Source organism: Ochotona princeps, chromosome 12, assembly GCF_030435755.1.
Source record: "Ochotona princeps isolate mOchPri1 chromosome 12, mOchPri1.hap1, whole genome shotgun sequence".
NCBI classification, from domain to species: Eukaryota; Metazoa; Chordata; class Mammalia; order Lagomorpha; family Ochotonidae; genus Ochotona; species Ochotona princeps.
The window spans coordinates 43,616,892-43,629,060 of record NC_080843.1 but is presented as its reverse complement, the minus strand read 5'-3'; the positions used below and the strand labels follow the sequence as shown (position 1 = coordinate 43,629,060).

Below are 12,169 nucleotides of genomic sequence, written 5' to 3'. Positions count from 1 at the left end.
CCCCACAGCCGCCACACTGTGAGGAGCGGCAGTTGCCCCCGAATCCCAAGGCCCGAACCCCTCCCAGACTCACCTAGCTGCCAGATATTAGCGGCTGGGTGGAGCTAGGAATTTTAAGCCAGTTCCCAAGTTCCCACATGGTGCACTTACCCTGAGGACTGAGCTCTCTTGGGTCCTGGATGAGGCCGAGGACTCGTTCACTGCCTTGCGGCAGTGTCTTTGGCGTGAGCCCCCAGCATTGGGTCCGACCCGGCAGGGGCACCCCCCACAGCCGCCACACTGTGAGGAGCGGCAGTTGCCCCCGAATCCCAAGGCCCGAACCCCTCCCAGACTCACCTAGCTGCCAGATATTAGCGGCTGGGTGGAGCTAGGAATTTTAAGCCAGTTCCCAAGTTCCCACATGGTGCACTTACCCTGAGGACTGAGCTCTCTTGGGTCCTGGATGAGGCCGAGGACTCGTTCACTGCCTTGCGGCAGTGTCTTTGGCGTGAGCCCCCAGCATTGGGTCCGACCCGGCAGGGGCACCCCCCACAGCCGCCACACTGTGAGGAGCGGCAGTTGCCCCCGAATCCCAAGGCCCGAACCCCTCCCAGACTCACCTAGCTGCCAGATATTAGCGGCTGGGTGGAGCTAGGAATTTTAAGCCAGTTCCCAAGTTCCCACATGGTGCACTTACCCTGAGGACTGAGCTCTCTTGGGTCCTGGATGAGGCCGAGGACTCGTTCACTGCCTTGCGGCAGTGTCTTTGGCGTGAGCCCCCAGCATTGGGTCCGACCCGGCAGGGGCACCCCCCACAGCCGCCACACTGTGAGGAGCGGCAGTTGCCCCCGAATCCCAAGGCCCGAACCCCTCCCAGACTCACCTAGCTGCCAGATATTAGCGGCTGGGTGGAGCTAGGAATTTTAAGCCAGTTCCCAAGTTCCCACATGGTGCACTTACCCTGAGGACTGAGCTCTCTTGGGTCCTGGATGAGGCCGAGGACTCGTTCACTGCCTTGCGGCAGTGTCTTTGGCGTGAGCCCCCAGCATTGGGTCCGACCCGGCAGGGGCACCCCCCACAGCCGCCACACTGTGAGGAGCGGCAGTTGCCCCCGAATCCCAAGGCCCGAACCCCTCCCAGACTCACCTAGCTGCCAGATATTAGCGGCTGGGTGGAGCTAGGAATTTTAAGCCAGTTCCCAAGTTCCCACATGGTGCACTTACCCTGAGGACTGAGCTCTCTTGGGTCCTGGATGAGGCCGAGGACTCGTTCACTGCCTTGCGGCAGTGTCTTTGGCGTGAGCCCCCAGCATTGGGTCCGACCCGGCAGGGGCACCCCCCACAGCCGCCACACTGTGAGGAGTGGCAGTTGCCCCCGAATCCCAAGGCCCGAACCCCTCCCAGACTCACCTAGCTGCCAGATATTAGCGGCTGGGTGGAGCTAGGAATTTTAAGCCAGTTCCCAAGTTCCCACATGGTGCACTTACCCTGAGGACTGAGCTCTCTTGGGTCCTGGATGAGGCCGAGGACTCGTTCACTGCCTTGCGGCAGTGTCTTTGGCGTGAGCCCCCAGCATTGGGTCCGACCCGGCAGGGGCACCCCCCACAGCCGCCACACTGTGAGGAGCGGCAGTTGCCCCCGAATCCCAAGGCCCGAACCCCTCCCAGACTCACCTAGCTGCCAGATATTAGCGGCTGGGTGGAGCTAGGAATTTTAAGCCAGTTCCCAAGTTCCCACATGGTGCACTTACCCTGAGGACTGAGCTCTCTTGGGTCCTGGATGAGGCCGAGGACTCGTTCACTGCCTTGCGGCAGTGTCTTTGGCGTGAGCCCCCAGCATTGGGTCCGACCCGGCAGGGGCACCCCCCACAGCCGCCACACTGTGAGGAGCGGCAGTTGCCCCCGAATCCCAAGGCCCGAACCCCTCCCAGACTCACCTAGCTGCCAGATATTAGCGGCTGGGTGGAGCTAGGAATTTTAAGCCAGTTCCCAAGTTCCCACATGGTGCACTTACCCTGAGGACTGAGCTCTCTTGGGTCCTGGATGAGGCCGAGGACTCGTTCACTGCCTTGCGGCAGTGTCTTTGGCGTGAGCCCCCAGCATTGGGTCCGACCCGGCAGGGGCACCCCCCACAGCCGCCACACTGTGAGGAGCGGCAGTTGCCCCCGAATCCCAAGGCCCGAACCCCTCCCAGACTCACCTAGCTGCCAGATATTAGCGGCTGGGTGGAGCTAGGAATTTTAAGCCAGTTCCCAAGTTCCCACATGGTGCACTTACCCTGAGGACTGAGCTCTCTTGGGTCCTGGATGAGGCCGAGGACTCGTTCACTGCCTTGCGGCAGTGTCTTTGGCGTGAGCCCCCAGCATTGGGTCCGACCCGGCAGGGGCACCCCCCACAGCCGCCACACTGTGAGGAGCGGCAGTTGCCCCCGAATCCCAAGGCCCGAACCCCTCCCAGACTCACCTAGCTGCCAGATATTAGCGGCTGGGTGGAGCTAGGAATTTTAAGCCAGTTCCCAAGTTCCCACATGGTGCACTTACCCTGAGGACTGAGCTCTCTTGGGTCCTGGATGAGGCCGAGGACTCGTTCACTGCCTTGCGGCAGTGTCTTTGGCGTGAGCCCCCAGCATTGGGTCCGACCCGGCAGGGGCACCCCCCACAGCCGCCACACTGTGAGGAGCGGCAGTTGCCCCCGAATCCCAAGGCCCGAACCCCTCCCAGACTCACCTAGCTGCCAGATATTAGCGGCTGGGTGGAGCTAGGAATTTTAAGCCAGTTCCCAAGTTCCCACATGGTGCACTTACCCTGAGGACTGAGCTCTCTTGGGTCCTGGATGAGGCCGAGGACTCGTTCACTGCCTTGCGGCAGTGTCTTTGGCGTGAGCCCCCAGCATTGGGTCCGACCCGGCAGGGGCACCCCCCACAGCCGCCACACTGTGAGGAGCGGCAGTTGCCCCCGAATCCCAAGGCCCGAACCCCTCCCAGACTCACCTAGCTGCCAGATATTAGCGGCTGGGTGGAGCTAGGAATTTTAAGCCAGTTCCCAAGTTCCCACATGGTGCACTTACCCTGAGGACTGAGCTCTCTTGGGTCCTGGATGAGGCCGAGGACTCGTTCACTGCCTTGCGGCAGTGTCTTTGGCGTGAGCCCCCAGCATTGGGTCCGACCCGGCAGGGGCACCCCCCACAGCCGCCACACTGTGAGGAGCGGCAGTTGCCCCCGAATCCCAAGGCCCGAACCCCTCCCAGACTCACCTAGCTGCCAGATATTAGCGGCTGGGTGGAGCTAGGAATTTTAAGCCAGTTCCCAAGTTCCCACATGGTGCACTTACCCTGAGGACTGAGCTCTCTTGGGTCCTGGATGAGGCCGAGGACTCGTTCACTGCCTTGCGGCAGTGTCTTTGGCGTGAGCCCCCAGCATTGGGTCCGACCCGGCAGGGGCACCCCCCACAGCCGCCACACTGTGAGGAGCGGCAGTTGCCCCCGAATCCCAAGGCCCGAACCCCTCCCAGACTCACCTAGCTGCCAGATATTAGCGGCTGGGTGGAGCTAGGAATTTTAAGCCAGTTCCCAAGTTCCCACATGGTGCACTTACCCTGAGGACTGAGCTCTCTTGGGTCCTGGATGAGGCCGAGGACTCGTTCACTGCCTTGCGGCAGTGTCTTTGGCGTGAGCCCCCAGCATTGGGTCCGACCCGGCAGGGGCACCCCCCACAGCCGCCACACTGTGAGGAGCGGCAGTTGCCCCCGAATCCCAAGGCCCGAACCCCTCCCAGACTCACCTAGCTGCCAGATATTAGCGGCTGGGTGGAGCTAGGAATTTTAAGCCAGTTCCCAAGTTCCCACATGGTGCACTTACCCTGAGGACTGAGCTCTCTTGGGTCCTGGATGAGGCCGAGGACTCGTTCACTGCCTTGCGGCAGTGTCTTTGGCGTGAGCCCCCAGCATTGGGTCCGACCCGGCAGGGGCACCCCCCACAGCCGCCACACTGTGAGGAGCGGCAGTTGCCCCCGAATCCCAAGGCCCGAACCCCTCCCAGACTCACCTAGCTGCCAGATATTAGCGGCTGGGTGGAGCTAGGAATTTTAAGCCAGTTCCCAAGTTCCCACATGGTGCACTTACCCTGAGGACTGAGCTCTCTTGGGTCCTGGATGAGGCCGAGGACTCGTTCACTGCCTTGCGGCAGTGTCTTTGGCGTGAGCCCCCAGCATTGGGTCCGACCCGGCAGGGGCACCCCCCACAGCCGCCACACTGTGAGGAGCGGCAGTTGCCCCCGAATCCCAAGGCCCGAACCCCTCCCAGACTCACCTAGCTGCCAGATATTAGCGGCTGGGTGGAGCTAGGAATTTTAAGCCAGTTCCCAAGTTCCCACATGGTGCACTTACCCTGAGGACTGAGCTCTCTTGGGTCCTGGATGAGGCCGAGGACTCGTTCACTGCCTTGCGGCAGTGTCTTTGGCGTGAGCCCCCAGCATTGGGTCCGACCCGGCAGGGGCACCCCCCACAGCCGCCACACTGTGAGGAGCGGCAGTTGCCCCCGAATCCCAAGGCCCGAACCCCTCCCAGACTCACCTAGCTGCCAGATATTAGCGGCTGGGTGGAGCTAGGAATTTTAAGCCAGTTCCCAAGTTCCCACATGGTGCACTTACCCTGAGGACTGAGCTCTCTTGGGTCCTGGATGAGGCCGAGGACTCGTTCACTGCCTTGCGGCAGTGTCTTTGGCGTGAGCCCCCAGCATTGGGTCCGACCCGGCAGGGGCACCCCCCACAGCCGCCACACTGTGAGGAGCGGCAGTTGCCCCCGAATCCCAAGGCCCGAACCCCTCCCAGACTCACCTAGCTGCCAGATATTAGCGGCTGGGTGGAGCTAGGAATTTTAAGCCAGTTCCCAAGTTCCCACATGGTGCACTTACCCTGAGGACTGAGCTCTCTTGGGTCCTGGATGAGGCCGAGGACTCGTTCACTGCCTTGCGGCAGTGTCTTTGGCGTGAGCCCCCAGCATTGGGTCCGACCCGGCAGGGGCACCCCCCACAGCCGCCACACTGTGAGGAGCGGCAGTTGCCCCCGAATCCCAAGGCCCGAACCCAAGACTGCGTTTCTAAGGCATGCAGACACATCTGTGATGACCGTCAGCCCAGCTCAGCCGAACAAATTAATTACCTGAAATGATCCTTCTTGGTGTTGGAGACGGAGCTGAGTGCCGTGATGCCGGGGACTCCCCTCAGCCTTCTGGACAGAGCTCCTGCATGGCGATGCCTCATCAGCTGCTTGCCTCTGTTTTCCTTCCAGTTGGCCCTGTTCCTCTGTTCTTGCCCTTGGAATAGGATGTTCTGTGTTAAATTCTTCCCCCCTCCTTTGTTTCTCCTCATCAATCTTCACCTTAATAATGTAGTGTTGCCCTCTTTAACTGTGTGTTTTTTTGTATTAAATAGAGAAACATAGTGAGACATTGAGGGCCTCCCACACCAGGAATAAATCCTTGTATGAAAAAAATCATATGTGAGATAGATCAAAGTTTTAAAAAAAGCATGCCCACTCACGTGCCAGGTTCTGTGCCCCAGTGGCAATTACAGTTAACATTTCCTTATGTGTTTTTCTAAAAAAAGTCTTACATGTGATACATACCAACACATAAGAGTTGAAATGGATATATATATATATATATATATATATGTACATACGTATGTATATATGTTTCCATTTATATAAAAGCGTCCAAAGAAAACTACTCTGTTTTGTCTTTTTTTTTAAGGTTTATTTATTTTTATTGGAAAGTCATATATGCAGCAAAGAGGAGAGACAGGAAGATCTTCCATCTGCTGATTCACTCCCCAAGTGGCCACAACAGCTGAAATTGAGCCGATCGGAAGCCAAGAGTGAGGAGCCTCTTTCGGGTCTCCCACCCGGGTGCAGGGTCCCCAGTCTCTGGGTCATCCTCGGCTGCCTTCTCAGACCACATGCAGGAAGCTGGGAAGCTGGATGGGAAGTGGAGCAGTTGGGATAGGAACCGGTACCCATTTGGGATTCCAGTGCATGCAAGACCAGGACTTTAGCCACTAGGCTACCGTGCTGGCCCCTGATTTTGTCTTTTATCACTTAATATTTCTCAGAGATCTCTCCATAGATCTTGCAAACCCACCCCAACAATGGATCTGCTACCTTCTTTGTAAGTGTTCCATAATATTCCATTGTGTTGATAGTCTAACTGTAGTTTTAAGATTGTACCTTGAGCTTCTATCTTCTCCATAATGTAACTGTGAACATTCATATACGTAAATCTTTGAATCCTTCTGCAAATGATAGAGACAGCGTTGTGCGTCACTGGTCATTAATAAGTTGTCTTCCAAAAACTAAGTTAGCCTTCACTAATACGGACACTCTACTAAAGCATTTGAATGGACCTGATTGTATCTCAAACTTTTCTGATTATTGCCAGTATGATAGAAAAATCTTGTTCCATTGTTTTGATTTGTGTTTTTTTGGTTACACGTGAAGATGATGAGCATTTTGAGTTTACAGGTCACCTGCAGGTTATCTGCAAACAATCTGTTCCAACTGTGGCCCCGTTTCCTCTCTGGTTGCTGCCTTTGCCTCATGGGTTTATATGAGGCCCTTAGTGACTTCCGTAAACCTTCTCTGAGCCTTAGTCTCAAAAATCCACAACAGATCTAAATAGATAATTTTCGAAAGAAGACGTATACAGGATTAAGAGGCACCTGAAAAATATTCAGCTTAGTTAATCACCAGGGAAACACAAATAAAAACTACAATGACACAATACTTCATTCTCGTTACTATGGTTATTAGTAGGAAGACAAAAGTGCCAGAGAGAGTGTGGAAAAAAGGAACACTTATACACTGTTGATGAGATGTAAATTAGTAAGTCATTTTGGAAAAACAATATGGAGGTGCCTCAGAAATTTTGACATATGATTACAGTATGTTCCAGCAATTCTACTACTAGGTATAAATCCAAAGGAAATGAAACCAATCACAGAGAGTTCTGTGATTGCAGCAGAACAATTTATATTAGTCAACAAATGAAATAATCTGATGTCCATCACAGCAGTGCGTGAAGAAAATGCGATAGTTACACACCATGGAATACTGCTAATCCATAAAAAAGGATGAAATGTTGTCACTTGCAACAATACGGATGGGACTGGAAATCATTTTTTTAGGTCAAATGAGCCTGGCACAGTGGTGAATACTGCTTGTTCTAACTCATATTTAGCATCTTAAGTTGCTCTCATAAAAATTAGCAGTTAGAAATATAATAATGATGCTTATCAGAGAGTGGGGAGCATAGAAGGGAGGAATGTTGGGATTAAAGATTCCATAGTTACTGAATTAAAGTGAGATAGAAGAATTTTTGGAGTTCTATCGTACATATATTTAGAATATTTTCTCTCCCTTTTTTTTCTTTTGTTTTCCTTTCCTTTTCCCTTTCTTTCCTTCCTTCTCTTCCCTTCCCTTTTACCGTTCTGTTCCTTCCATTCTTCATTTCTTCTGTTTTTTTCTTTTTTTTAAACACCTTTATTTGCTTTAAAAACATAAGACTTCTTGTACAATAAAGCATGAGCATGTTTCATCTACAAAGTCAGAATATCTTCCTCATGGAACACGCAGGAAGAAAGGAAAAACACACACATGGCAAAGTAGTCACAGATTACCTCTAAAATAATGAAGACTTTCGGCCAGAAAAATTAATCTTTTGAAAACAAAAGTATAACAATAACAAAAAGCCATATTTCACACCTGGTACTAACAGTAAACATTCATAGTACAAAATTATCTGCTAAAATCAAATTCCTGTATATTGAAAGTATTAATATCATCAAAATACCCATCGTACTTAAAGCAGTTTACAAGCTTATTGCAATCTCAAAATACCAAAGACATTTTTTTTTCTCATATCTAGAACATTTTTTTAACTATTTTTCGGATTGACATCATTTCATAACAGCCACATCAATCACAGCATGAATAACAACAGCAACAACGTCAACAACAAATTGTAGCACCTTGATTAAGTAATGTGCCACTGAGTAGGCAGCACATGCTTAACTAAAAGGAAACACAGAAGTCTCTTATGAACTATATTGCCATTGCATACTCCATGGGCACTTGATGAACTCCACTAGAGAAAAGAAATTATTTAGAAGCAAACAAACCGACATAAAAACATCAAAACATCTGAGACACAGCCAAAACAGCCAACAGACGCTCAAAAAAAAAACAGTATAGATTGGACTATTTGAGTTACCCTTTCCATGTTGGCTTCCTTATATGAGAGAGAATATATGGTATTTATTCTTTTGTGATTGACTCATTTCGCTGAGCATAATGGTTTCTAGTTGGGACCACCTGGTTTTAAATAGAATAATATCATTCTTCTTGACAGCTGAGTAATATTCCATTGAGTAGATGTACCACAGTTTTTTTAACCATTCTTCCTTAGACGCACATCTGGTTTGTTTCCATGTCATCTCTATTGTAGATTGTGCTGCTGTAAATATAGGATTACAGATTCCCTTCTCATATGCAGATTTTACTTCTGTTGGGTATATTCCTAAGAGCGGGATTGCTGGGTCATATGGCAGGTTTATTTGCAATTTTCCAAGCACTCTCCATATGGATTTCCACAATGATTGTACCCGCCTACACTCCCACCAGCAGTGAAGGAGGGTACCTTTCTCCCCACATGCACGCCAGAATGTGTTGTTTTTCGAATTCTGAATGTAGGCCAGTCTCACAGGAATTAGGTGGTACCTCAAGGTGGTTTTCATTTGTATCTCTCTGATGGCTAGAGAGCCTGAGCATCTTTTCATATGTTTGTTAGCCATTTGAATCTGTTCTTTTGAGAAGTGTCTGTTCATTTCCTTTGCCCATTTTGCTACAGGGTTTGTTTTTTCACTATCCCTGGTTTCTGAAACTCTTTGTAGTCACTTGTGTAGAAAGCAATTAAAGGAATACAAATTGGAAATGAGGAATTGAAATTATCGCTATTCGCAGATGACATGATTCTCTACATAGGAGAACCAAAAGACTCAGTCAAAAGACTATTGGAACTCATAAGAGACTTTGGCAAAGTAGCAGGATACAAAATTAATGAACGCAAATCAATGGCACTAGTGTATACAAATAATTCCACCACTGAGAAAGAAATTGTAAGTACAGTTCCCTTTAAAATAGAGGAAAGGAATCTTAAATACCTAGGAATTAAGTTAACTAAAGATGTGAAAGACCTCTATGATGAAAACTATAAATCATTTAAAAAAGAAATAGAAGAAGACCTTAAAAAATGGAGAACCTTACCATGTTCTTGGATTGGCAGGACCAACATTATCAAAATGGCCATATTACCGAAAGCAATATATAGATTCAACGCAATCCCAATCAAAATCCCAGCAACATTCTTCTCAGAAATAGAAAAGATGATACAGAAGTTCATCTGGAATCACAAAAACCACGAATAGCTAAAGCTGTCTTGAAAAATAGAAATCAAACTGGAGGAATCACAATTCCAGACCTCAAGACATACTATAGAGCAGTGGTTATCGAAACAGTCTGGTACTGGTACAGAAACAGAGAAGAAGATCAGTGGAATAGAATAGAAACATCAGAAGGGAATTCACACATGTATAGTCAACTAATCTTTGACAAGAAAACAGAAAACAATCCAGGTAAAAAACCTGGTCTATTCAATAAAAGCTGTTGGGACAACTGGATAGCAGCTTGCAGAGTAAAGAAGCAGGACCCGCACCTGTCACACTATACAAAAATCAGCTCTAATTGGCTCAAGGACCTAAACCTACACCCAGAAACCATTAAACTACTAAAGGAAAACATAGGAAGCACACTCCAAGATATAGGAACAGGGAAAGACTTCTTAGAAAAGACGCCTAAAGCAACGACGATCAAATCCAAAATGAACAAATGGGACTATATCAAACTAAAAAGTTTCTGTACAGCAAAGGAAACAATTAAAAAAGTGAAGAAGCAACCAACAGAATGGGAGAAAATTTTTGCATTCTGTTTTTTTCTTAATCCTCATTTAATATTACGCATTGTATATATCAATCAGAGCATCACATGATGCCCTATACATATATTCAGTTTCTACATAGCAGTTAAAAATTTAAAATATGAAATGTATATTGAATAAAATGATCAGTCAGCTACTGAAGCTCAAATCTGTGTAATTCCTGTGCGTGGACCACAGGTGGATATTTTCTTACTTCTTTCTCTGTGGTATAATCCTTAAGCAGCAGTGTGCTCATCTTCCTCACCACTGTAACCCTATCATATGGCTCCAAGTCATATGTGCCCAGGCACAGGTGAATTAATGAATGAGCATTGAATTATCCATGTGTGTCATATAAATTTATTAGGTTACTTGTTCATAATATTTTTTACTAATAGAAATTTTGACTCAATCCCTTCTCTTTTATTATTTCTGAACATTCCTCACTTGAGTTTAAAATAAATATATGCTTGCTTTATGAACTTTTAATTCCACCTTAGGTTCAAATCTGAGATCTCCATAAAATTGATTTGTGTATAAAAGTGAAGGATCAGCATTGATTTTTGCTCTCGGTAATCGGGTAGTCTATTGTCATTTACCGAATCCTCTCTCCTGTATTGGTGTATCATTTCTTGGTTCATTTTTCAAATGACCATAATGGCTGGTCCAGGCAGAAGCCAGGTGTCCAGGGCTCTAGTTGGGTGACAGGAGCCCAAGTGCTTGAGCTATTCTTTACTGCTTTTCCAGATACATTAGCAGAGACCTGGACTATAAACGAGGTAGCCTGGACTTGAACTAACACTGTGATTTGACATACCAACATTGCAGGTGGGGCCTTAGTTGGCTGAGCCGTAGTGCTAGCCTCCGCTGCCTATTAATAACCAAATGATAACTTATATACCTGTTGACTTTGAAAGTTGTCAAACATTCAGTAACAGGATTTTACTAACATTTTCATTTACTGATGCCCAAGTTTACTTGGTTAAACATTATCCTTCAGAAACATCTCATTTGCTTATGTCCAGAACCTCTCTCTCTATATCCCACTAAAAAGAAAACACAGGATTTTAATAAAAAGACAAGAGAAACAATTAAAGAGAAAGTACAGGCCAAGTGTTTACAGTACTAAGAGATATGAAGAAGTTAGAGAGTAAAAGGCCAGTGGTCAATGACTTAGTACGAGAAGTAGGCACAAGCGGGCTAGCTAAAGTGCAGGAGCTGTGGGACCTGGTTCCTCTGAAGGCTAGAGTTGAAAGCAGAGGATGACTTGGAAGCTAAATGAGGAGCTCTCTCATCCCTAGATCCCTTCCCTCAATGCACGGGGTGCTTCAAACGACCAAAGAGTAAGGGTACTCCGGGGCTGGGAGGAGTTGGGTAGAGGTGGACGTAATAATAGAAATAAAAATCTTACTCACAGAAGGAAGTAAAAAATCAGTGTAATTAAAAAAATATGAAATAGAAAAACCCGCCTGCTGTGAAGGATGTGATTGACAGGTGTAACAGCACCCAGTTATTAAAAATGGTTGCAGGAGTTGGGGGAGAGGGAGACAGCTTTTACTTAGGTACCCACCTCAGTAGTACCAATTAATAGTACTGATGCTTGGAATTCTTTTTTGAGACAATGTGCATACACCGGTGAAAATGAAAATCAAAGGACTTTATGGCATTGTTGGAAAAGTGAGATTCTGACATAATGGTTGGCATCTAAGTGCTGAACAAATGCTTGCCGAGAAAGTGAATATTTTTCAATTACTTTGAAAACTTTCTGATTTTCCCTTGTGAATGCTATAGAGGAGACAGCGTTAAATAGTGTGATTTGGGGAGTGATGAGCGGTAGATTTGGAATGTAGCAGCTTCAGAAACAAGTCTTTGAAAACTATAGAGTGTTGGGTAGCGTTTTAATACAGTTTTTAAAAACTGTCAATCTGAATCTTGATCACATTTTACACTTGTCTGCATTTCAGTGGCTAATGAAAACCACCATCACCATTTTTTCTAGGTATGTATTTATCAAGATATGACAATGTTTTCTCTGCCGGAAAATCTCTGTGACTCAGGCCTGGATTTATGTTTTGGATTCATTAATTTTTTTTTCTGCTTTCTGCTTTTTTTTTCCATGTCTTTGAAATGGGATTAAAACTCCAACTGGTAGTTAGCAAGGTATTAGTGAA

General features: G+C 47.7%; 1 protein-coding gene across 2 annotated transcripts in view; it reads left to right on the top strand.

Moving 5' to 3' along the window:
• Window positions 1-12,169, top strand: part of EPSTI1 (epithelial stromal interaction 1) — a 111,946-nt gene that overhangs the window by 87,602 nt on the left and 12,175 nt on the right. The gene's annotated exons all lie outside the window — the stretch shown is intronic.